The sequence below is a fragment of the Lissotriton vulgaris genome, chromosome 5, assembly GCF_964263255.1.
Source record: "Lissotriton vulgaris chromosome 5, aLisVul1.2, whole genome shotgun sequence".
NCBI classification, from domain to species: domain Eukaryota; kingdom Metazoa; phylum Chordata; class Amphibia; order Caudata; family Salamandridae; genus Lissotriton; species Lissotriton vulgaris.
Window position 1 is genome coordinate 852,895,320 of NC_141693.1, and position 26,680 is coordinate 852,921,999.

Genomic DNA, 26,680 nt, shown 5'->3' on the forward strand with positions numbered 1-26,680 from the left:
CCCGCCGCTGGCCCATCTCGCCCGTGGCAAGAGCGCCGGTCGCACGCGCTCTCCCGGACTCGCTGAGGCGCCCTCCACGGCCAAGGCCCGACCTGATTGCGGGTGCCAACACCCCCGCGCACAGAGAAAATCTTCAACCCACTCATTCGCGCACCGGCTCTGGTGCCGCCCCGGCCGGTCGAAGGCCTGATCAAGCGCGTCCTGGGCGATGGCTACCATTCCGCCCATTGAACCGTTGTGGTGGAGGGTGCGCCCTCGACTCTCGCCCCGAAATGGAAGGAATGGGTGGACAGGTTCCTAGTCTTCTTCGAAGCCACTAAAGTCCACAAGGAGCAAAAGCGCGCCATGGTGCTTCACCTCGGTGGCAAAGACATTCACTCCATTGCTCGGACCCTCACAGAGGCAACCCCCAAGACTCACCACACACTGATTACCGCCCTCAATGCACATTTTGAACCCATGGCGAATCAAGATTACAAACGTTTTGTATTCCGACAAGCACGACAACTGCCGGAGGAATCACTGGACGCATACCACACCAGACTCCAGAAGCTGGCACTGACGTGTGGGTTCCAAGACATAACGGAGGAAATCAGGGGACAAATTATACAGGGCTGCGCCTCTGCCAAACTGAGAGAAAGGATACTAGAAGAGTCGGGGAAACCACTGGCCGATATCCTCACTCTCGGCCGCACGAAGGAGCTCTCCAAAGCCAGGGCGGCACACATGGAAGCCGCATTGCAGGCTACGGTGAAGGTGGAACCGGTCAACAAGCTGCAAATCCAGACACCCTCCAAGTGGCACAAAAGAACAGCACCCACCCAGGGTGGGGCATCCGGACAATCATGCGGGTAGTGCGGAGGTCCGCGCCACCCGGCACCGGAATGTCCAGCAAGGGGCAAACGATGTTCCGTATGCGGCAAGATGAACCACTTCGAGAAAGTATGCCGATCAAAGAGGTTCCGCAAACCCCGCCAAGCCGTACAGACCATTGTGGAAGGAGACCCAAGCCATAGTGATATGGATGATGACGAAGAGGAGGAGCGGTCCGTGCACAAAGTGCACATGATCGGCACGCCACTCGTCGCACAAGGACCCTGCCTCAGTGTTCCATCCAAGTGGCGGACCAGGACATAATGGCGGTAGTGGACACGGGAGCGTCCATAAATCTCATGAGCGCTTCACTCTACAGAAACATGGCCACACCTCCGCCCCTCAGCCCCACTCCCATCACCGTTTTTGCCTATGGACAAGACATTCCCCTCAGAATCCGGGGAAAGTTTCGAGCGGCAGTCCGCCATGGGGACAAAATCATCAGAGCAAACATCTTTGTGTCGGAAGAAGGACAAGGCATGCTACTGAGCTGCAGGATAGCTGAAGACCTGGGAGTGGTTACATTCGCCTTTGGAGTCCACGAAGAATCAGTACAACAACTACTCATGGACTTTCCGGACCTATTTGAGGGCATTGGATGTTTCAAGGGCCGGGAGATACATCTACACGTAGATCCCACTGTGCAGCCAGTTGCCCTGCGGCACCGTCGCATTGCATTCCACCTTCGGCCGCTAGTGGAAGAAGAACTACACAAACTGGAAGCGGCTGGCATTATCGAGAAGGTCTCCGGCCCCACCCCCTGGGTCTCGCCCATTGTAGTCACACGGAAACCGAAACAGCCGGGGGCGGTCCGGATCTGCGTGGATATGCGCCTTCCCAATGCCGCCATCAAGCGGGAGCGTCACATCACCCCCACAATTGATGATCTCATTGGGGAAATGGCTGGGGCCTGCTGGTTCTCAAAGCTAGATTTACGAGCGGGATACCATCAGCTGGTGTTAGACAAAGAATCAAGAAACATTACCACTTTTTCCACCCACATTGGACTTCGCAGGTACACCAGGCTCAGTTTTGGGGTCTCCAGTGCGGCGGAAGTGTTCCAAAACGTCATTCAGGAACTGATCGCTGACATACCTGGTGTGATAAATGTCAGTGATGACATAATAGTGCATGCTCGCACCATCACAGAACACAATCACCGATTGTCGCAAGTGTTTCGCAAGCTCCGAAATGCCGGGCTCACACTTTATCGGGAAAAGTGCGAATTCTTGCGAACCAAAATAGGGTTCTTCGGATATGTTTTCTCGGCCGATGGTGTCCACCCAGATCCCGACAAAGTAAAGGACATTAAAGATGCACCACCACCCATGACAGTCACAGAAGTCAGGAGTTTTCTTGGCATGGTAAACTATTGTGGCCGCTTCATCAAAGATCTGGCCAGCCTAACCCTTCCACTGCGTGATCTCACAAAAGACTCCACCCCGTGGGCCTGGGGACCGGAGCAGGAGAAAGCCTTCCAAGACATCAAGGCCTCCCTCTCCAGCAACACCACGCTGGCGTTCTTCGATCCCCGAAATACCACCCTCATAGCAGTGGATGCCGGACCGGCGGGGTTGGGTGCCGTTCTAATGCAAAGGCCGAGGGATGAGATAGACTGGACCCCAGTCGCTTTTGCCAGTAGATCTCTCACTGATACAGAACAGAGATACTCACAAATTGAGAAGGAAGCAATTGCAATACACTGGGGGTGCCGGCACTTCCACCTATATGTCTACGGCAAGCCGTTCACAGTGGTAACTGACCATAAACCGCTTGTGGCCCTATTCTCAGGGACTTCATCAAAGCCACCCCCGCGAATTGAAAAGTGGATGCTGCAACTGCAGGAATATAACTGCAACATCGAGTATCAGCCTGGAGCGAAGAACCCGGCAGACTATCTATCGCGCCATCCCAGGCCAGCCACTCCAGAGGAAATGGATGAGGCTGAAGAGACGGAAGCATATGTGAAATGGGTAGTCGCGCGGTCATGCCCGCGTCCCCTCTCCCTGGAGGACGTTGTGAATGCCACAGCACAGGATGCTTGCATTCAGAGGGCCAAGGAAATCCTCCGAACGATGAATTGGCACAAAGCCAAGGAGAGTTGGAAGGCGCTCACCCCAGAGGCTCAAAGGATCATGGAGAGCCTGTACCATGTCAGGGAAGAACTCAATGAGGACGATGCGGGATGTCTGTTGCGAGGGCATCGCCTGGTAATACCCACAGCCCTTACGGGTCAGGTGATACAATTAGCACACGTGGGCCACCAGGGGATGGTCAAGACCAAAGCCCGGCTGCGAACAAAAGTATGGTTCCCCCTCATGGATGACATGGTGGAGAACATGGTGAGGTCGTGCGCTGCCTGTCAAGTCACGGGGGATGCTCCTCGGGAAGCTCCGATCATCGTGGAGCCCCGACCCCAAAGACCGTGGGAGCGGGTCAGTATGGACTTTGGCAGTCTCCCGGATGGAAGGCACACGCTGGTGATGATAGATGACCACTCGAAATACCCGGAGGTAGAGATTGTGGCAAGCACAAGTGCGGACTGTGTGATACCAAAGATAGAGAAGATTGTTGGCACTCACGGAGCCATGAGGGAGCGCCGAACGGACAATGGCCCCCCATTCCAAGGGCAGGACCTGGCTACCTATCTATCCTCTCCCGGAACACGCCACCGACGCATAACACCCAAGTGGCCTCAAGCCAATGGAGAGGCGGAGAGGTTTATGAGAACCCTGAACAAAGTCATCCGTATTGCCAATGATAAAGGTCAGTCAGTGGAGATGGCCATCTTCACTTTTCTCCGCAGTTACCGCCAGACCCCGCACTCCACCACGGGGGTAGCCCCGGCCCATCTCCTCATGGGACGAGTGGTGACTGATTCCATTCCTCATCATCCCCAATGGTCACCCGAGGAGACGAATGAGGAGGTCATCACAAAGAAAAGAAAGACCATGTTCGCCAAGATCAGCCAGAAAAGAAGAGCGGCAGTGCCCCGGTTCAAACAAGGAGATGTGGTGCTTCTTCGCAACAGGACAACAAGTGGCAAGTTCAGGCTCAACTATGAGAAGGGGCCGTGGCGAGTGATTGGAGTGAAAGGCACCCGTCTCACTGTGGTCCGAGGCCGAGAAACAGTAACTCGCAACGTGTCTCATTTCAAACACTTTCATTCAGCACCCACCGAATCCGGCCATCTGCGGAGTATCGACAGAACTGAAACTGCAACTAACACACCATGTGCTGAACCGACACCCAGCCACGAGGTCACGCAGAGTAGCAATCTGAGAATGGCGAGCGAAGAAGTGGGAGGAGACGCTGAGGCCCTCGAGGAGGTACCAGATCCGGAGGGGGCCGACAGAGAGGCGCCAGGAAAGAGCAAACACAGTAGCGTAAATAATCATGCTAATGATGTTATAATACGTCATTAGTGCTATACATGTAAACCGAGACGATGCTGGTTAATAAATCGTGACGTACCTCAAAGTATATGCACTTCTTTTTAGGGGATGTTTTTCTGCCGGTTCCTACGTTACTGGCAATAAGGATAAACGCGCCAGAACTGGAACGATAAAAGAGGATTGTATAAAAAATACAGATCACTCAGTATGAGGCACATAACAGATGTTTAAGTTATCTTCTACAAAATGAGAAGAATGATCAATTTATGTTTAATTTGGCATTTATTGTTTGAATGACAATTTTGTCGAATGTTTTGTAATCTTATACCAGGTGAAAATAAAATAAAAAAATATTTAAAAAAAAAAAAACAGCTGGCGCAAGGGGGCAATGGCACATACCTGCTAATGAAGAACGAATCTGTTTGTGGAGGCTTGCTAGTTCAGTAGTCGTATCCGGGTCACGATCGACGACAGAAAATACAGGAAATACCAGCGTGAGCTAGAGCCTGCCTTTAAATAGGTGTGATACCTACATTGTGGAGAGATACCTCCTTCCAGGCACCCATTGTGCCCCTTGGAAGACAGGAGGTCTGAGAGGGATTCACTTTACAACTCCTCCTCAACATCTGTCACAAAGAACATTGTGACTTTAGACCTCTCAAACTTTAAAGGGGTCCTAAATGTCTTGGGCCCACCAAGTAGGTTGTTCAAGGTACTCGGCGTCACAGGCTCCATCACCCACATGTTTTGGGCAGTGTGAAAACATGGCTTACTGTTTTCACCAGTGTGTCACCTCCTTACTGGCCTTTTATATTCTCAGTGGCCTCTTACCAGAAGGTCTTTTTCTGAGTCCTGGCATGTAGCTAATTACAATCTGGGGCTTTCTTGGGAGTTTTCTCCCACCTCTTAACAAGAGTGAGAGGTCCTTGCACAAGATGGCCAAACAGAAGTTTGAAAGGACTTAACCTCACTCCCCTACGAGGCACCTACCTTTATGAAAACACTAGGCATGGTAAGAGGAGCTTCCACATACACCTCAACATGTAATTCCGATGAACAAGGTGTTAAATGCCAAAAGTGAGAAGAGACTCTGGTAATTTACGTCCCAGGGCTCTGGGCAGTCACAATATATCCCTTGGTAGACACCATTTGATAAGGTTCTGCATCAAATGGAAAATAAGATTTTCTTTTTTGGGGGACATTTTATGAAGATTGGTCAAACGATAACAAGGTTACAGGCAAGTCAAAAAATGCTTTTCCTATGGAAACATACCACTAAGTCTAACTACCTACTGAGGACCGCTAGTCAGGGCCAAACTGAGAATACAAAGCATCAGACTGGCCTGGGTAAGGGGGTGTTGGCTCGGGCGAGGGTACAAGTGTGATGCAGTGATGCTTAACTTAACCAGACCCCAGCAATGCTGCTCTTGTTACTGGGGGCAGATATTGCAGCACTGCTGTGAAACCAGCCCCCAGTAACAAACCTGGCCCCCACCACTCTAAAACCACCCCCCACCCTTCCAGCCTCCGGGGGGAAATGCCCGATGCCCCCTACGGTCAGTCCGGCCCTGCCCCCAGTTTGTAACCCACATATGTATGAGGTGCCAAAAAGCAAGAGAATGCAATGGCAAAAGCGTTAGAGGAGAACATCATCATCAATCTTTCGAAAACAACCTTGACTAAGGCGGAAAAGCAATTGCTGGCACTAGGGCTGTCATTCTGTTCTGAAAGTAATTTAACTACAGCAAGACCAGAGTGGATGTATTGACCTACATTAGAAAGTTAAAATTGAAAAAAGTTTTCACCATCAAAGGCAATAAGGACCTGATGCAATCGTCTTCAAGTACAACAGCGTCTTCTGCTTGTGTTAGCAATTTATTAGCATTGGATGCAGCTCCGTTGGTGGATTTGCATGATTTAGGTAATGTAAATGTAAATGTAGACATACTTGTAAAGCACACTGATACCCCAGAGTGTCCTGACGCTGTACTCATACCGCCAGGGAACCCTTCCTGGTTTTTCCCCGTGAAATGTCTACTCCTGGGCATCCCCAGGGTGCAACCATGCATCCCTAACGCTGTTGGGGGCCGTTGTGGAGACCAAGCAAGCTATTGCCCAGAGTTGCAGCGTGGGACCCATGATTAGAATAGGCACCAAGGCGAGAAATCAGGTCCGAGGAATTATGAGCCCAAGATCCGCCGAGACCAGCCAAGGCGGGAATTGAACCCTGGTCCCGGCCCAGACCTCTGCATCAGGGTCTGCCGCTCTAACCATTGTTTACAACAAGGGGTGGTGAGGGACAGAGTCTCTGAATTAAGCAGAAAGCTCTCACCCAGTCAAGAGATCAGGGCTAGATCCAACACCGTTTTTTAGCTCACTGCACCATCCCAGTTTCAGAACCTGGCTGTATGCAAATTAGTCTGTTCCTGTCCCAGTGCATGATGGGAACAGGGCAAACCAAACTACAAAAGCCAATTCTTACACTGGGAAGGAAACAAGCTCCCGGGGACCGGTTTCTGGCATTACAGCCGTCTTCGGCCCGGTTTGCTTGAATCCTGATGGTGCAATGAGCAAGGGTCTCACATCTGAGAATACCCTTCCACGCTTAGGGTGGACAAAATATTTACAACAAGGGGTGGTGAGGGACAGAGTCTCCGAATTAAGCAGAAAGCTTTCACCCAGTCAAGAGATCAGGGCTAGATCCAACACCGTTTTTTAGCTCACTGCACCATCCCAGTTTCAGAACCTGGCTGTATGCAAATTAGTCTGTTCCTGTCCCAGTGCATGATGGGAACAGGGCAAACCAAACTACAAAAGCCAATTCTTACACTGGGAAGGAAACAAGCTCCCGGGGACCGGTTTCTGGCATTACAGCCGTCTTCGGCCGGTTTGCTTGAATCCTGATGGTGCAATGAGCAAGGGTCTCACATCTGAGAATACCCTTCCACGCTTAGGGTGGACAAAATATTTACAACAAGGGGTGGTGAGGGACAGAGTCTCTGAATTAAGCAGAAAGCTCTCACCCAGTCAAGAGATCAGGGCTAGATCCAACACCGTTTTTTAGCTCACTGCACCATCCCAGTTTCAGAACCTGGCTGTATGCAAATTAGTCTGTTCCTGTCCCAGTGCATGATGGGAACAGGGCAAACCAAACTACAAAAGCCAATTCTTACACTGGGAAGGAAACAAGCTCCCGGGGACCGGTTTCTGGCATTACAGCCGTCTTTGGCCCGGTTTGCTTGAATCCTGATGGTGCAATGAGCAAGGGTCTCACATCTGAGAATACCCTTCCACGCTTAGGGTGGACAAAATATTTACAACAAGGGGTGGTGAGGGACAGAGTCTCTGAATTAAGCAGAAAGCTCTCACCCAGTCAAGAGATCAGGGCTAGATCCAACACCGTTTTTTAATTGGCTTGGTAGTTTAGTCTGCCCTGTTCCCATGATGCACTGGGCCAGGGACAGACTGATTTGCATATAGCCAGGTTCTGAGCTGGGATGGGGCAGTGAGATAAATAACGGTGATGGATCAAGCTCTGATCTTTGGACTGGGTAAGAGTGGTCTGTTTAACTCAGACACTCTGTTCATCACCACCCCCTTTTCTAAATCGTTTTTGGCCACTATAGGTGTGGCAGGGTATACTCAGACATGAGTCCCTTTCTCACTGCTCCATCAGGATTCAAGCAAGCCGGGCCGAAGAAGGCTGAAATGCCAGAAACCGGTCCCCGGTAGCTTGTCTCCTTCCTGGTGAAGAATTGGCTTGGTAGTTTAGTCTGCCCTGTTCCCATGATGCACTGGGCCAGGGACAGACTGATTTGCATATAGCCAGGTTCTGAGCTGGGATGGGGCAGTGAGATAAACAACGGTGATGGATCAAGCCCTGATCTTTGGACTGGGTAAGAGTGGTCTGTTTAACTCAGACACTCTGTTCATCACCACCCCCTTTTCTAAATCGATTTTGGCCACTATAGGTGTGGCAGGGTATACTCAGACATGAGTCCCTTTCTCACTGCTCCATCAGGATTCAAGCAAGCCGGGCCGAAGAAGGCTGAAATGCCAGAAACCGGTCCCCGGTAGCTTGTCTCCTTCCTGGTGAAGAATTGGCTTGGTAGTTTAGTCTGCCCTGTTCCCATGATGCACTGGGCCAGGGACAGACTGATTTGCATATAGCCAGGTTCTGAGCTGGGATGGGGCAGTGAGATAAACAACGGTGATGGATCAAGCCCTGATCTTTGGACTGGGTAAGAGTGGTCTGTTTAACTCAGACACTGTTCATCACCACCCCCTTTTCTAAATCGATTTTGGCCACTATAGGTGTGGCAGGGTATACTCAGACATGAGTCCCTTTCTCACTGCTCCATCAGGATTCAAGCAAGCCGGGCCGAAGAAGGCTGAAATGCCAGAAACCGGTCCCCGGTAGCTTGTCTCCTTTCTGGTGAAGAATTGGCTTGGTAGTTTAGTCTGCCCTGTTCCCATGATGCACTGGGCCAGGGACAGACTGATTTGCATATAGCCAGGTTCTGAGCTGGGATGGGGCAGTGAGATAAATAACGGTGATGGATCAAGCCCTGATCTTTGGACTGGGTAAGAGTGGTCTGTTTAACTCAGACACTCTGTTCATCACCACCCCCTTTTCTAAATCGCTCTAACCATTGAGCCAGACTTCTCCACTAATGATGGCAACAACACAATAGAGGTGGAAGATACAACATCCTTACAAGAGAAATTGGCCAACATCATTCCTATTCATCCCAGTGCGAGCAAGAGTCCTTTCAAAGGGAAGTCAACCTTTATACCATTGATGCTGAAAGATGCAGTGGACATATTTCACGAAAGGATCACGGAGGATCTCAAGAAACTTTACCGCAAGGTATGTGGGACAAAAAAGAGTCTAAAACACCATGAGATTATGTATAGAAACCTTATGTCGAAGCTCAAAACCAATCATGAAATTATTGTTTGCCAATCAGATAAGGGGGGAATATTGTTATTTGACCAAGAAAGGAGTATGTGATGGAAGCCAAAAGACAATTAAATGATTCTTCATGTTAACAAATGGCAAAGATGTCAGATTTAAAAAAAGCTAAGGAGTCCCTAAAGAAATCCCTGTTGCATTATAAGAGACAAGGGTTAATATCCAATCAGGAATATCTGTTTTTACATATTGAGTTCCCAATTACCCCATATTTATACCTTATTACGAAAATCCATAAACAAGTCAACCCCACTCCGGGACGACCAATTATTTCGGCAATGCGGGGGTCAGTGAAAATATCATCTTTAGTTTATGAACAAAGTCACTCTCATGGGTTGTGCTCTTGTTTTTGTCTCTCTGATTGGATCACTGAGGTATCTTGGTTGTCATTGCTCTCCTGAACATCAGTGTTGCATGACTTTTACCTGTGGTCAAGGGAGATGTGGACCGATAAGCTTGTAAGGTAGAAATGAACACAGTTTTTTAAGTGAGCTTCTCAAGAGTAGCACGCTGCACTGCTTTCTTTAGCATACTCATAAAGCGCTCAATAAGTCCATTGGTCTGCAGCCACAGAGGTGTGCTCTTCTGATACTTTATATTCAGATGCCCTAAGATATCTTTAAACTCACAATTGTTTAATGGCAGGCCAGTATCAGATTTCACGCCTGCTAGAACATCCCATGTCACAAAGATGCTATCTAGTGTCTCAATGATTCGGTCTTGAGTGTAGATGAGAGATCCTCAATTGCAGGAAATAGTTAGTATTCGCCCACAATCACCATCAGGTGATGTCCATTATCAAGTGTACTGAAAAAGTGAATGGCCACTCTCTCCCAGGCATGCTTCGGGAGGACTGACATGTTTAAGGTGTGTTGATTAAGTTTACTAGAAAGACAGCTGCACAGATGAACAGCCTTTAACTCCTTCTCAACCAACTCATCGAGAAACGGAAGCCAGACTCAGTCTTGGAGAGATAGTTTTATGGTAACAATTCTATGATGTCCTTCATGGGCCACTTCAATCATTCAGCCGTCTCATGTGGAGTATCTGACCTTCTACAAGCACACTGTTAAAATAGTCAGACCTGTTCTGATCCTTCCCTGGATGTTGCACAATGTTATAAATGCACTCTTGTAGTTGTAGTCCCCATCGTTCAATGCGAGAAGGCATCTTGGCCTTTGGATTGCCAAATATAGTTATCAAAGCTTTATGATCAGTTACCAGTAAAAAAGACTTTGCTTAAAGGAATACATAGAAATGTTCTCAAGTCCATACCACGGCTAAACTTTCGTTTTCAATGAAATAAAACATTTTTGTGTCAAATCCCTCAAGTACTTATGGTGGCAAAGTCTTGTACATATCTGGAACAGTAGCTGAGTATGCCAATAAAGGAACACATCTTAGACACATCGTGTGGGGGATTAGCATTTGAGAGCACATGTACTTTAACAGGACCAGGTGACATAGCCCCATTCGAAAAGATATGAAAAATGAATTTTAACTCTGTGTTGTGGAATTCACATTTATCCGCATTCAAAGTCAAACCTGCATCAACACACTTGTATGATAGCTTTGTCATGCTCTTTTTGTTTAGCTCTGAAAATAAGTCTGTCACATAATTAAGCGCATTCTTGGAAGGCTGTATGATACATCAAATGATGCCTTGTAAAAGTTCTACAGCTGATGACAGACCAAAATGTAGTCTTTTGTATTGCAACAGACCAACATTGTAGAAAAGGTTGTAATGTACCTGCAACTTTCTTCGTGTTCCAACTGATGATATCCTTTACATCAAATCAAGGTGAAAGAAGACCTTTGCAGCATTTAATTGCACTATCATATCAGCAATATGTGGACCTGGATGTGGCCCAATCATCTTCTTCACTTTCAGTTGATACTGATATAGAAGTACTGTTTGATGATGATTTAGAAGACAATCAAATTCTTTCAGTGTTGATTTTCCTCAGCTCATGTCACTGCTTGGCCTTGAAGGTGCACGTGGACCGTTGCTTCTGGAACAATTCAGCTGCCATTTTGTCTTTGCACTATGGCACACTTGCCTTTTCCTTTGGTCTACAAACTGTGTACTAATTTCCACAGCTGTTACATATTTGTCCTTTGTCCAGTGGTGGGACATTTACCTTCATGTGGAAATGAAAATTCACATCTAAAGCACAATTTCTTTTTAAATATAGACATCACCTTTTGTCCTTCAGACTTTGGTTTGCTTTTCACACTCATGACTGATTCATTCTGGACACCTTTGCATTCATTTCAACAGCCTACGAGTTTATCTCAGCATTCTTCGTCTGAATAAATATGATAAGCATCCATCAATAACTTTAAGACGTATTGCTTTTTCTTCATTAGCTTAATTGAACTGACATTGTTTGATGAGTATGTTGTCTCTCCACAAATTCATCGATGGTTTCACAAATTTTATGTCATTCTTGACTGAAAATATATTTTTCATAATCTACATTGGACATTGGATTGAACTTGCAATTCAAAGTTTCTTTAATCTGACGGTATGTGATTTCTTCGTCCGTTTGTGGGATCTTCCTTATGACTTCTTTTACCCCATCAAATAAACAAAAAGGGACACCCTGCATCGATTCAGTTCCTAGGGCAGGTAAAAAGACTATAAATAGCAAGGAAATACCCAGGCACCCTCAAAACTTAAACATCAGTTCATACATACATATTGTCTATACATAGAAATGCATGGCCCAGAGAATATGTCTCATTATTCACATACATATTTTTATTGTGCATCAGTAAAAGTTCAAGGTAATGTCATTCCTTCTAATTGAACAGGCAAAATGTCCCAAACATCAATATTACAGGTCTCAAAGCAATGAAATCTTTAAGTTAAAATATTATTCGAATTTCCGTACATACCAACATTCATACTCTAACACACCTACATTCAAGTCATAAAACCAATCTTATACACCAACATTCATCTCCTACTAGGTCTTCTCTATTGTCAAGTGTCACATAATTTCTTTCATACTGAAATAATCTTCAATGTTTTGATCGTGAATTGAAAACAATTCTAACAATATTTACTAATCATTCTTTTTCATTTCTCACATAGATAGGGCTTATATTAGCTATCTTCGCATCATTCCCACAACAACCAATCTTTACTTTTTGTTTTTCACCAATAATTTAGCTTGTATTTGGTATCTTCTCAACACGTGTTTCAGTGTGAAATGCCTTCTTCAGGAATGCCACATTATCATCATCAAGACACCAATAATTTAAATTTGACTTATACTAATATCTGCATGCATCTTCCCTTTAGCATTCACGGGGATGCCAAAGTCACAATGGATATATAAAATGAGATATGCACGTAGGGGAAATACACCCCTGGCTTAGGGTCCAAAGTCCTGGACTGGATGAATATCTGAATGCGTTAATGCAAGGGACAATCTTTCCTCTCTTATGTGGATCCTTTGCACTCAAATCGGGGTATTTGTTGATGGCCTAATGGTCTGCATAACTAAATGTCTCCCTAGCATATGGGAGAGGGGAGAGAGAGTTTTTTTCTGGCTTCTCTTCTCACTTACCCACTATACCAAGCATTTGCCATGCCACTTTATTCTTGCCACCATATGTTGCAAGCGATTCAGGTGTAATCGTATCAAGATCCGGATGAACTCCTGTGTGATGGCATCTCAGAATGACCATCTCTCCAGCAAGCAGCTTCAATGTCCAGCAAGATTTCTGAGGTACTTGATAATCTTTTTTTTTAATCAGTCTGTTCAAAGGCATCACTGAAATCTTCAAATGTCTTTATCCAGACGATCCATCTATCACCAATTATTGTTTTTCAGTGGTATCAAACTTTGGTGGTGGTTTCAGGAAAGCAGTAGCATTGTAGACCAGTGCATAACTTAATGTCACCGATGGTAAATCACTTTACTTGATTTAGGTAACTCAACGGTGAGGCCTTTAAACCTGCTGGTCTCTGGTCATCTTTAATAATAGCTTGAAACAAGACTTTCTTCCCTGTCATCTGAAAAATTTCACTATTCCAAGAGTCGCTCTTGACTCTTTATTCTTCAAAGACAAGTTAAGTTGTGCTGAGACCCACTTGGCAGATTATTGAGGCTGGCTCCTTCAAATTTGGACGACTCGTTAGCACAACCTAGGGCACACCTCTTTGAGCCACTTCACTGAGTGTAGCAGTACGATGATTGTGTTTAATGGTTTTGTTGACTTAGTTGTTCTTCTTTCTGAACGTTAATGTGCACTTTATGATAGCAAGTTTATCTTCGCCTTGAAATGCTTCTGTTCTCAGCAATATTTTGTAATTTCTGATTATCAATGACTGCTTTCTTAAACACCTGGTTGCCTCCACTATCAGCATTGCCATTCCTTAAAATGTATAACTTTATCCTGCATGGTAGCTTGGTACCTTTATGTATGGCACACCACCCTGCTCAACAACCTCGCCAACCTCGGACTCAAGCAGCTGGTGACCACCCCCACCCACCTCGCCGGACACACACTCGACGCCGTATTCTCATCCAGCAAAGACATCGCCTTCAGCCACGCCACAGGACTCCACTGGACGGACCACAGCTGCGTCCACTTCACCTTCAGAAGAACGACGATCCACCACCACCAGCAACAGGTCGCCGCAGAAACTGGAGCAAGATCACAGTCGACCAGCTCGCCGCTTCCCTGAGCCAGCACCCTCCCGCCAGCTCAGCGAACCCCAGCCAGGCCGCCGACAACCTCACGAAGTGGATCAGCAACTGCGCGGACGAACTCGCCCCACTGAAGACCCCGCCCAGCAGACCCGGCAGCAAGAAGGCCCCATGGTTCACCGACGAAATCAAGAGCTCCAAGAAGAACTGCCGAGCCCTCGAGAAAGCCTGGAGAAGGGAGCCAACACCGGACAACATGACCACCCTCAAGCTTGCCACCCGGAAGCACCACCAGCTGATCCGCGACACCAAGAAAACTGCATTCAAGGACCGACTGGACAACAACGCACACAACAGCAAGGAACTCTTCAACATCGTGAAAGAGCTCTCCAACCCCAACGCCGGAAACAACTACATCACCCCATCGCAAGAACTCTGCAACTCCCTCGCCTCCTACTTCCACAACAAGATCGCGGACATACACAACAGCTTCAACACCCAACCAACGAACGCCACGTCCGACTCAACCGAACCACCGCCCCCCACCACCACCCTCCGCGCCTGGACTCCTATCAGCACCGAAGACACCGTCCGCATGATGAACTCCATCCACTCCGGATCTCCGACCGACCCTTGCCCTCACCACGTCTTCAACAAGGCAGACGCAGTCTTCGCACCCCACCTGCGGGACATCATCAACACCTCATTTGACACCACCACCTTCCCTGAGAGCTGGAAGCACGCCGAACTCAGCGCTCTACTCAAGAAACCAACAGCGGACCCCACCGAACTCAAGAATTACCGCCCCATCTCGCTCCTCCCGTTTCCAGCCAAAGTCATCGAGAAGACCGTCAACAAGCAACTGGCCGCCTTCCTCGAGACGAACGGATCCCTCGACCCCTCACAGTCTGGCTTCCGAGCCAACCACAGCACCGAGACCGCCCTCATCGCTGCCACCGATGACATCCGAACCCTGATGGATAACGGAGAAACAGTGGCCCTCATCCTCCTAGACCTCTCCGCGGCCTTCGACACCGCCTGCCACCGCACAAGTGGAGAAGTGTGGCTTAGGGGTTAGAGGCGGCAGACCCGGAAGCTGAGATCGGCCCTGGACCAGGGTTCAATTCCCCGCCTCGACGGGGCTTGGGCTCAATAATTCCACGGACTCGATAATTCTCGCTCCGGTGCCTACTCGACTCACGGGTTCACACTCTGCGACTCTGGGCAATAGCTTGCTTAATCTCCACAACGGCCCCTCGCGGCGGGATGCCTGGCTTTCACCTTGTGGATACCCTGCCGGGGTTATCTCACAGGGGAATACCAGGACGGGTTCCCTAAGCAAGCGCTTAGATGCCTGCGATGTGGGCGGTTTGCGCTATATAAATACATGTACATTTACATTTACATTTACCCTAGTGCAGCGCCTCTACAACGTCGGAATCCAGGAGAAGGCACTGGAAAGGATCATCTCCTTCCTCGACGGAAGAACCCAGAGAGTCCGCCTACCACCGTACAAATCAAAGGCCACCGAAGTCATCTGCGGCGTACCCCAAGGATCCTCGCTGAGCCCAACCCTCTTCAACGTCTACATGAGCCCCCTCGCGACCATCGCACGCCAACACAACCTGAACATCATCTCCTATGCCGACGATACCCAGCTGATCCTCTCCCTTACCAACGACCCCGCCGCCACCAGAGCCAACCTTCACGAGAGAATGAAAGAAGTAGCCGAGTGGATGTCGACCAGCCGCCTGAAGCTGAACTCGGACAAGACGGAAGTCCTCATCCTGGGATCCTCGCCCTCCGCCTGGGACGACTCCTGGTGGCCCCCCGCCCTGGGAACTGCACCCAAACCGACAGACCACGCATGCAACCTGGGCTTCATCCTGGACTCCTCCCTCTCCATGACCAAGCAAGTCAACGCAGTCTCCTCGTCGTGCTTCAACATCCTGCGCATGCTACGGAAAATCTTCCGGTGGATCCCCACCGAGACCAGGAAGACTGTCACCCAGGCCCTCGTCACCAGCCGACTGGACTACGGCAACGCCCTCTACGCCGGAACCACCACCAAGCTCCAGAAGAGACTCCAACGGATCCAGAACGCCTCAGCCAGACTCATCCTCGAAATCCCACGACACAGCCACATCTCCGGACACCTAAGAGACCTGCACTGGCTCCCGGTCAACAAGAGAATCACCTTCCGTCTCCTCACCCACGCACACAAAGCCCTACACGATCAAGGCCCGAGCTACCTCAACAACCCCATCAACTTCTACGCTCCCAAATGACACCTCCGATCAGCCAGTCACGCCTTCGCCGCCGTCCCTCGCATCCGAAGAACGACAACAGGAGGAAGGTCCTTCTCCTACCTGGCCGCCAAGACCTGGAACTCCCTCCCGACCGACCTGCGCCTGACCCAAGACCACCTCGCCTTCAGGAAGAAGCTCAAGACCTGGCTGTTCGGGCAGTAGCAGCACCCCCCCCCCCCCCCCCCTAGCGCCTTGAGACCCTCCGGGTAAGTAGAGCGCTCTATAAATGTCTATGATTGATTGATTGATTGATTGGCCTGACCAGCAGGTTCTCGACCAGCGATGTGTAGATTCCATGTGATACTTTTGTTGTCTTCAACTGCATCACAGCAGCTGCTTTGACTCCACATGCATTAAGTTTTGATTCTGTACTTTAACTTTATCCCTTGTGTCATACACTAGCAGTTTGCTTGCACCATGGCAAATTCTCTGTGAGAGCACTGTCGAGCCGCTGGTTACTTATCCCCTATCTCGTTGCCATTTGTAGCATCTACCTCAGCCCAGATACCCGCAAATGACTAAGCCACACACAGAGCTTAGTATTACATGTCTACAAACTCAACATTCTAAATCACTCTTCACTGCATTTCCCTCTAACACTTACGTCACACCTCTGTGGAGTCCATCAGGACTGAGGAGCCAAAGGATTCTGTCATTGCTAGCTTGCAAGACACTACAAAAACTAATGGGAAGGAGTGGATATATGCAGGAGAAAGTATATTTATTGTGAAGTATTACTTATGTCAACTTGGCAGTTACCCACTTACCTTGTCAACAAACAAATGCACAATAACAACTTTGCAAAACCAAATGTGCAACAGGACCGCCAAATATGCAAAAATAAATGTGCAACTATATTCCCAAGGCAATCTTACAGAATAAGAGCTACTATGCAAACTCACAAAAATGTGATCTCATTCTTGATGAATAAGTCTGTAATAACTGATAAAAAGCTGAAAAACATGCCTTCATTTCTATGTTAACATCAATGTGTAGCAGAAACTTTACCTCATCTCTCTACTATTATAAACCACTATGAAAGCAAAAGTGGTAAGGCACATGAATGGAATATCTAAGCATCTGAAAAAATTTCCCTGTGTACTGACAACTTTCTTTTTGAACATGTTCCTGTGTCACAGTCAAATGCTTGCTGCTTGGCTGTAATGTGCTCACTCTAAGGGCATAGTCTTTCAAAAATCACATTGAATTGCCCCAAGGCACTCAAATTAAAGACCCTGGGACGTAAGGAATAAAAAGACAGTGTACGTTGCCCAGGATCCCACAATTTGTTCAAATGGGACAACGTGGATTCGAAACAGTCTCCTGATTAAAAGCCTGCAACATGGATAATATATCATTGAGTGCTAGCTACTAAGGCTGCCTGAAACCGGTGTAGCTCAGCTCAGCCCAACGCAGCCCAGCCAGCTTCAGGCCTGCTGGTTAACCACTGAATCAGAACCCATCCTCAAACATAATCACACAGTTATAGTCAAATACAAAAAAAGCACAAAGTCATATTTTTTTTAAAAGCCTTTGAGGCAAATCTAGCAACACTGACCTCAGTCTGCACGCCTCATGTGTCCAGGAAATATTGCCTCTGGTCACAGCCTCCAGTTTTCTGACAGGATTCTTCATATATAACACATATTTGCTGATTGCCCTTACTTGTGTGCCTCTCCTCTCCACCTCCTCCAGACTGGAGGCAAAAACTTAAATCATGTCCTTGCCGTGCAAGAATGTTAAGACTCAGAAAAAAATACATGGAATGTACTTTTATCTCTAACAGGTCTGCAGGCAGAGACTGGCTGACGGCCTGGAGATGCTGAATTGTCTTTGAACATCCAATAATGAGTGTGTGCAATATTAGCCTTTTATTTCTTGGCTTGGCATCACTTTATGTCTCGGGAACTGAGGGCCTCATTTACAACATTTTGATGTGCGGCAGCGCAGCAACCTTTCCTGCTGCGTTGCCATACATCAATAGAAAAGGGCAGGAATGTGCCGTATCTACTAGATACGGCGCAATCCTACCCTTTTCCCATGCGCTGTTGCACAATAGGCTGCCATGCTCCAAAGCAGGCACCCGTGCGCCATGGTGCAAAGGTGTCTGTGTTGTAGGGGTGATGGTTTTTGTTCAGGAAGGGACACCTCCCTGCACAAAAAACGATCACAACAGGGGTTTTCCTCTTTCTGTGTGGGCAGTAGAATTCAGCACACATAGAAAAAGGAAAAACTAGGAGAAATAAAGGTATTTCTCCCATTGCACCTCCCCAACACCCATGGAACACCCTTTTCACTCAGAGTAATGTGTGAAAGGAGGTCATATTTACATGGGCATGAAAAGCCACTCAGGGTGACTTTACGTGGCCATGTAAATATGGGCAGGCACACTGCGCGCCGGTGAGTCAAAAAAAGTGACGCACCAGCGGCGCAATGGGTTTGTAAATAAGCCCCTACATTTCTTTACCTCTGGTAAAAGTAGCACCAATTTGTGGGTAAAGTGCAAAATATTCATCCTGCTGCTCTCTGTGGGAGCAATAGAGGCCCTTGTGTGTGGCGTGTCAGTAGGGAAACATCATTTACGACGCAACTTTTACCACGCAGTACCTTTACAACGCAGGTTTTTCAACGCAAGTCATTACAACGACTTGCGCTGGGGGGCGCTCTAGGATAGGCAATAGTTTAATTTACTATCCAACACCTTCTCTACTATCCACGGGGACTGGAGTTGGAATAGTAATTTAAACTATTCACTATCCAGCACCCCCCAACGCAAGTCATTGTAACGACTTGCGTTGAAAAACCTGCGTTGTAAAGGCATGCGTGGTAAAAGCATGCGTTGTAACAACGTACATCCGTGTCAGTACCGAGTGTGTCGGGGGTTAATATTTACTTACTGGTATGTTCTTTATTCTTCCCCTATTCTCTCTTGAGTTATGCACCTCGATCAGAACATTTTAACACAATGAAACCTAAACCAGAGATTGCATAAACAAAAGCTTGACATAACAAATCCCTTTGGTGTGCCTTGAAGAAGCCTTTTTAATGCGAGAACATTGTGAACAACAGGATTTCCTTAGCAATCAAAAGGCGCTTTACACAAAGCTTAGCGAGGCAATTTTCATGTATCTTTGACATCTGGTGCAGTGGCCCAGCCGGAGCTTCTCTCGCTGGACCTGTTTTCTTGCGACCAACCTCTTCAGTGTTCAGAACCTCTGTAACTCTTCATTCCTCTCAACCCAACTGTCCTTTGCTGAGCACGGGGGCAAAACCTATTATTCCTACATCCCTAGTTCTCATTCCAGTCTTTACTTTTGAGGTGATCACCACCACAGACCCGAGAAAGAATAGGAAGTAAAACTAAAGCTCCACCTCCCTATGGGTGCTACAAATGAAGGCAAATCCATACTATTATTTTAGAAATTTTAACATGAGTGCATCAAAATATGTGTCAACCTTTTTGACCAAAGTCTATGTTCCCCTTCTCCAGGGCTACCTATTTCTCACTTTGTTATGGGTATAATTATGCCTAAATAGGAGGACCCGATATATGTAACATTATATTCATTTGAAGCCATGGAAAATACATCTTATAATCTGTGTTGTTTGACTCCTTGGTAGGCAGCTAAACTTCCCACACTTCTTTGATGGAAGAAATAATTCTCAAGGACCAAACTAGCAAAACTAGTCAGACATTAATTTCTTATTTCAATGATTTAATCAAGGCAGTGAAGGAGTGATATACATTCTCTGCTGTGTTGGAATCCATGGAAAGGCAGATGGAAATTCTCTCTGTTACATCATTTGATGTAGTTCGAGCATCAGCTTTGGTGGAGAATACCGCTATTGGTGCAAGTTAAAACTTGTTTTTGAAAGAATGGCGTACTTATTTGCTCAGAAGTCAGCTGCCTTATGAACTTCTTTTGAAGGAATGAGATTATTTGGAAGTGACCTGGAGGAAAAATGACATCAACTTTTTAAAGAAAAGAAGTGCTCCCTTGTCATTTACTCAGTATGTAGGATCCTGTGTTTGATGTTTACATTTGTATTTGAAGCTTTCTTTTCCATACTGTAGCTTACTAGAAGGTCTCCATAACAACAATTCGAATATTTCAAGAAACAGAGAAACAAGAACTACTGGAATCACTCAGAGCAGAAGCAAAACCTCTTTCACCTACAAAAAACACAGTGCTCTTGACTATGCAGAGGATGTGAATTTTCCTTGGAGGGGCTGGTTACAATATTCATAATACCCTGGGAAATATCTGCTTCCAATACATGGGTCTCGAGGACAATCATAGAAGGTATCGAATAGACTTGTTCTCAATACCTCTGGAGACTGGACCTTGAATACTTATTGCCCCAAGGGGTGCCGCTCGAGAGAGACTCTTCTGCCGGGAATTTTGCAGCACGCTACAGGAGTAGCTTTACAAGTTCCTACCTTGCCCTGGACCCTTGGGCGGAGTGACTGTGTCCCTGGAGGTTGGCCGCAGAGGAGGTGAGAGGCACGGCGAGCGGGACTGCGAGGACCAACATTCCTGCTAAACATCGCCAGCTGGTTCCTCTTCCCGCCCGCGCCACGACCCTCCCAGTGCCACGCCCCCCGCCTGAGCGTACTTCACCTCTCGCGGCCCCCGCTTCGCGGGGGCCGCTCGAGAGAGACTCTTCTGCCAGGAATTTTGCAGCACGCTACAGGAGTAGCTTTACAAGTTCCTACCTTGCCCTGGACCCTTGGACGGAGTGACTGTGTCCCTGGAGGTTGGCCGCAGAGGAGGTGAGAGGCACGGCGAGCGGGACTGCGAGGACCAGCATTCCTGCTAAACATCGCCAGCTGGTTCCTCTTCCCGCCCACGCCGCGCCCCCTCCCAGTGACACGCTCCCCTGCCATTCATAAGAGCCCCTGGTCACGCGCATCGCGGGACGCGCGCGGGGCGCAGCCCGGGGCGAAGACCGGGCAAAGAGAGGGCCGTTTTAGGCCGTTAGAGGTCGGTAGAGACTGGACCGGGCCACCCCTCTGACGTTCCCTGTCCTACGGCCCTTACCTGTACAACTGCATTATGGCGTCCAGGGTCTCACGGAGTAAAACTGCACAACAGTGTTCAAGCACACTGGAATTTTTTTTCCCTAAGGCCAGTGCTCTAGCCAATAAATGCCAGTCTGTGCTGGACACTCACCTGGAGATGGGCTCTGAAAACGTGACATTGGATCCCGCGGACTCTTCTATTGATGATAGTACCCCTATACTACTGGACGCCACCCATATGTCACTAATGGACAGTATCGATCAGACCATTGAGTCGGTCCTGCAGCAGCTAAGAACTCCATCAAACTCTCAGAGGGATAGAGACTCCCCACGGCCATCTGGGATCACTGACCCCTCTTCTAATGTGGTCAACATGGGATCAGAGTCGCAGGAAGTGAGCCAGGTTGCTCTCCTCACAGAGCCTGCAAATAGTGGAGTGGAACAACCACCAAAAAGGAAAAGGTCGAGGAAACTAAAGAGGGCAAAGAGAGCCAAAGTTGATACAACCGAGCTAAATCTGGATGTTAGTACAGACATCTCGGCCTCCCCTGAGGTTACTTCACCAGGGTCTAGGTCGGATCATATAGGTCCTTCATTAACTACGGCCTTACCACTGCAGCCGGGTCCATTCATATTTGGCGGGGCAACCCCTAATAGCACAGACATGCTAATTAGCTCATTTACAGACATTGTCAAGAACTTGCTGAACCCTCTCTCTGACAAACTGGATGCCATAGAGGCTAGACTCTTGGCCATAGAAAATATTCATAAAAGGAACAGCCCTGGGTTGGCTCCAAATGCTCCAACAGCTCCCCGGGAGACGTCTGGGAACAGACCGTCGTCTTCTGCATTGACCACCAAGGTTTCAAATTTGGACTCGCGCAGCAAAAACGGTGCGCCTGCCCCCCAAACGCACCTATTGCCATCTCTAACGCCAAGGCCCCCTGTTCCTGCTCCCAGGAGATCTAAGCCACCCCCAGAGTCTCAACCGATGGGAGATGAGAACTCTACCAACGGTTCTCCTGGCCATACCACTAGCCCCCATGATAGGCGTAGGGTGGTCAACCTGCCTCCAGAAGCAGTACCGTACACGGCAATCATGGTGGGAGTGCCTGAGCTCACCGGTGACACAAGGGAGCCACAGGACTCTTTACGCAACAAGGTCATAAGTTGGCTTAATATTAACAGGCCTCTTCCCCCGAACTTGAAAGGTGAGGTTTTGATGGTCAGGAGGATCCCATGGATTGGTTTTACCCCAAAGAACAGGGCAGGGGATTGTATCATTGTCAGCTTCGAAAAGCCCACATGTCGCCACCTATATTTGCAACTGGCTTGTAGGGCCTGATAAGTCCACCATCGAATTAGTACCTCTCTCACACTTCTACCCAAATGTTTGTAACACGGAGGTGGGGAGGGAGCAGGGGTGGACTAGAGTAGGCTTTGCTGTAGATGGCTCACGTTACAGACCAAAGCATTACTTACCTCCTGTTCCGGCCAATATCATACATCACAATAGATTTTCCTGTCTAGATCAAGTGGACTGACCACAAACGGGGGAGATTCCACTCAGCCCTGAAAAGCTAGTTGGTGGGGTCCTAAGTAGGGGGGGATTGAGTACTGTCCCTGTAATTGATTGTGGCCCACAGGATACCGTCAAAGAACGAATGGGTACCCTGGATGACATTCCGGGCCAACTAGGGCCATCATTTAATACTGGGATTGGTCATAGTCTACAACCAGTGGAGGTGGATGTATTATCCATTACCCCGGTTCCTAACAATGTCCCGCAAGACTCTAACCCCCCCACAGCCACCGTACCACCTTCCACTGGAGGCCCAGGCACACCACCACAAGATCCAGGGCTGAGAGTTCTCTCCTGGAATGTGGCAGGGATTGCAAATAAGGAAGGCACACCGGAGTGGGATCTCCTGTTAGGTGCTAGCGATATCCTCCTCTTCCAGGAGACATGGGCGAGGGAACCTCAAACCAGGAGAGGGTTCGAAATATTTGAAATCCCTGCTAAATGGAGTGGGAGGGGGAGGCCGTCAGGAGGCTTGGCAATCTGGATAGCAAGTCACATTGGGTGCCAGGCGGAAAAGATGCATACGTCTTCGCAGGACATCCAGTGTGTGCTGCTCACATGGCCTGGCAAACCACCGTGGGCCATTGTCAATGTCTACTCGCGACCAGTTGCCGCGCCAAACGAGTCACCCACCCTAAACGAACTGTCCTCCTTCCTGGGCCAACTGCCAGGAGACTACAAGGTAGTGTGGGAGGAGACTTTAATTGTCACTTTGAACCCTTGGAAGGTCTACTGGAGGATGCCCTCACTGCTGAGGATGACTACTGGGGGGTCCCACCCTCGTCCTCGCCCTACCCCAAAGCCTGGTCCCCTCTAGCAGTACAACTCACGTCCCTCACCTTGAACTTCGCACTGAGGGCTTGTAATGGTCGTACTCCTTCCGATACCCCCTCAGTGTGCACTTTCAACAGAAAGGGCCATGAGTCGAGGCTAGATTATATAATGCTAGACATCACACTGTGGCCAAAAGTCCTCGACTTTAGGGTGATACATAGGTCAGACAGCGACCACAATGCCCTCTGTTTAAACATCCAGCATCCCCTGCCCCTAGCGGGCCTACCCGCCGAAACTGGCGGAGAGGATCAGGGGGATATGCTCCGCACAACAAATAGGCGTTGGGTCAAATGGGGAAAGCTCTTCAGCTCAGAAGATGCCATTAATAAGTTATACGGTCTGGCACTCCCTAGGTTCAAGGAGGTGGATGCGCTTTTAAATGAACCAAGAACCCCAGAATATAATGAGAAACTTGGTAGCATTCACCAGGAATTAGTGAGGGATCTGGCAGAGGTGTTCCATCCAGTGGTACCAACCCGAAAGAAAAAGACCCGTGCCCCCACTTGGTACACTTCCTCCTGCAGGGCAGTTAAATCTGAGCTCATTGCCACAATCAAGGAGGGGTCAAGTAAGGACAAGGTTCGAGACCTTAGGATGGAGTACAAAGCAGTAATGGCTAATGCAAAGGCCGAGTGGGATTGGAACCACTGGCACGACCTCCATGAAGCCCTAAAAGCCAGAGACTCTAGGAAATTCTGGGCCTTGGTAAATAATGGGATGGGGGAACTCAAAACAGCAATTGAACCTAACATCGCCCCCTCGCTTTGGGAGGCTCACTTTGGGGCACTCTATCAAGACACTAATACTTGGCCAGACGGAGTCTTGCCAGTGCCCACAAGCACCCCGGACTCGGCCCTGGAACTTTCTTTAGGGGAGGTGGAGTCTGCTCTGGAGCACTTAACGTGGGGGAAGGCGCCGGGGCTGGATAAGTTACCGGGGGATCTTTTTAGGCATCATCCGGATATTTGGGGTCCGTACCTCCTTATTCTTTTTAATGCCATTCTAGGAGGTATGGCGATCCCAGGCTCTTGGCTGGGGGCAGAGATTGTACCGATTCACAAGAAGGGGTCTCCTCTGCTCCCGGCCAACTATAGGCCGATTAGCCTAATAGATGTACCCCAAAAGCTCTTTGCGCGCCTCATTCTTAACCATCTGCTGGATTGGGTGGAGGATAACGACATCATGAGCCCCCTCCAGGCTGGCTTCAGAAAGAACACGTCCACCATGGACCAGATCTTCCGCCTCCTCCTCCTCTATTGGAAGACGGTGACGTTAGAGGGGGGAAGGCTGTACATGGTCTTCATGGATCTGAGGTCAGCCTTCGATCTAGTCCCACGAAGGAAATTGTGGGAGGTTTTGGAAAAGCTAGGAGTACCCCCTCAATTACTCAGCATTATAATCAGGCTGCATGAGAACAACTATGCACAAGTGAGGTGTGGGAGGGATGGCAAGCTCTCGTCCAGGTTTCCGGTCCATCGAGGAGTCAGGCAGGGCTGCGTCTTGGCACCGACCCTGTTCTGTCTTTTCATTAACAGCGTTATACTGCATCTAGATAACGTCAAGGACAATGATGCCCCACTCCTGGCAGGCAGGAGGGTCCCGGCAATAATGTTTGCTGATGATACCCTCCTGCTTTCCAAATCCCCCATGGGGATTCAGAGGATCGTGAACGGATTTGGCCTTTTCTGTCGCCAACACGGGTTGGAGGTGAACACAGAAAAGACCAAGTTCATGATTTTCAATCCTCCCATCAAAACCAGACCCAACCCCACCTTGGGAACCGTTAGCCTTGAGAGGGTGTCGACCTTTATATATTTGGGGGTAACACTCCAGGAAAAGCTCTCATGGGACTGCCAGATAGCTAGATCAAGGGTAAAACTGTCCCAGCTATCGGGTGCAATTCTGAAGGTGGCAAACAATTCCACCTTTAAGCCTTTAAGCCCGGCCCTGGAAACATATATGCCTCAAGCCAAGGCAGCAGCCATGTATGGCAGTGAGTTATGGGGCCATAAAGCAGGGAAAGATTTGGCAGGAGTGGAAAACAGTTTTCTAAGACGCCTACTTGGTCTCCCGCAAGGCACACCACTTCTGCCCTTAAGACTAGACATGGGTCTTCCCTCTATTGCTGAAGATCTTGTGTCAAAGCCTGTGAAGTTCTGGCACCGGCTATGGTCCACTGACGAACTGCACCACTACAGACAGGACCTTATTCACGTAATGAGCTTGAACGGCAACAGTAAAATCCCCTGGCTCGCTTTCATCAAGAATGAATTGCTCAGTATGAACTTGCCAGACCTATGGGACGATCCAGCTCAAGGTTGCCAAAGGATTACCCGCAAAACCCTGACCCAAATGTACAAGAATAAGAACCTGTCTCTTATGGAAAATGCTCACATTAGTAGCACCCTGACGGCACGTTTTATGGAATCCAAAAATTCTTATGCCTTTGAACCTTTCATGGATTTTATCTTTCCTGTTCTGGCGAGGAAATTGTTCGTGCAATGGAGGTTCGGCACACTCCCTACTAAAACATTTACTTGTAAATGGTTCAAAGGGGGTGACAAACTGTGCCCATGTTGCAACGCCCATGAGGAAGATGACCTCCATATAATGTTTGTATGCCATGCTTAACATAGACGCAGGAAACACTGGATAGCACCGCTCTGCAGAAACCTGGGGTTCAGGAAGTATCTACAGGCATACAGGGTTATGAAAACCAGCACTCTGGGCCACATTGTGTTTGCCGTATCTAAATTCTTAATGGCAGCATGGTTAATCAGAAAGAAAATGTCCCTCTGAATTGGTACTGTCCTGCACCCTCTATTCCTCGCTGGTCCAGCAGAGACTTTTTTATATGTATTTAATTCTGTATTTTAAATGTATGTATTGTATTTTTATTGCATCTTTTATGGCCTATATGGCCGAAATAAAGAATTTTTGGAATATTGCCCCAAGAATCCAGTCATGAAGAATGCAATGTTGGCTGCAATCCATGCACTGATTTCGGAAAAAGCAGCAGCTCCAG

General features: G+C 48.3%; 1 protein-coding gene across 4 annotated transcripts in view; it reads right to left on the reverse strand.

Moving 5' to 3' along the window:
* The window catches only part of LOC147711698 (mannose-binding protein-like), a 271,707-nt gene that overhangs the window by 196,823 nt on the left and 48,204 nt on the right, over nt 1-26,680 (reverse strand). The window contains exon 1 of one of the 4 annotated variants that reach the window (XM_086922416.1): nt 17,775-17,912. The exons of the other annotated variants lie outside the window; for them this stretch is intronic. The gene's annotated coding sequence lies outside the window, so the exon portion shown is untranslated. Of the gene's footprint in view, nt 1-17,774; nt 17,913-26,680 lie in introns of those variants that run through there. 4 annotated transcript variants of the gene reach the window in all.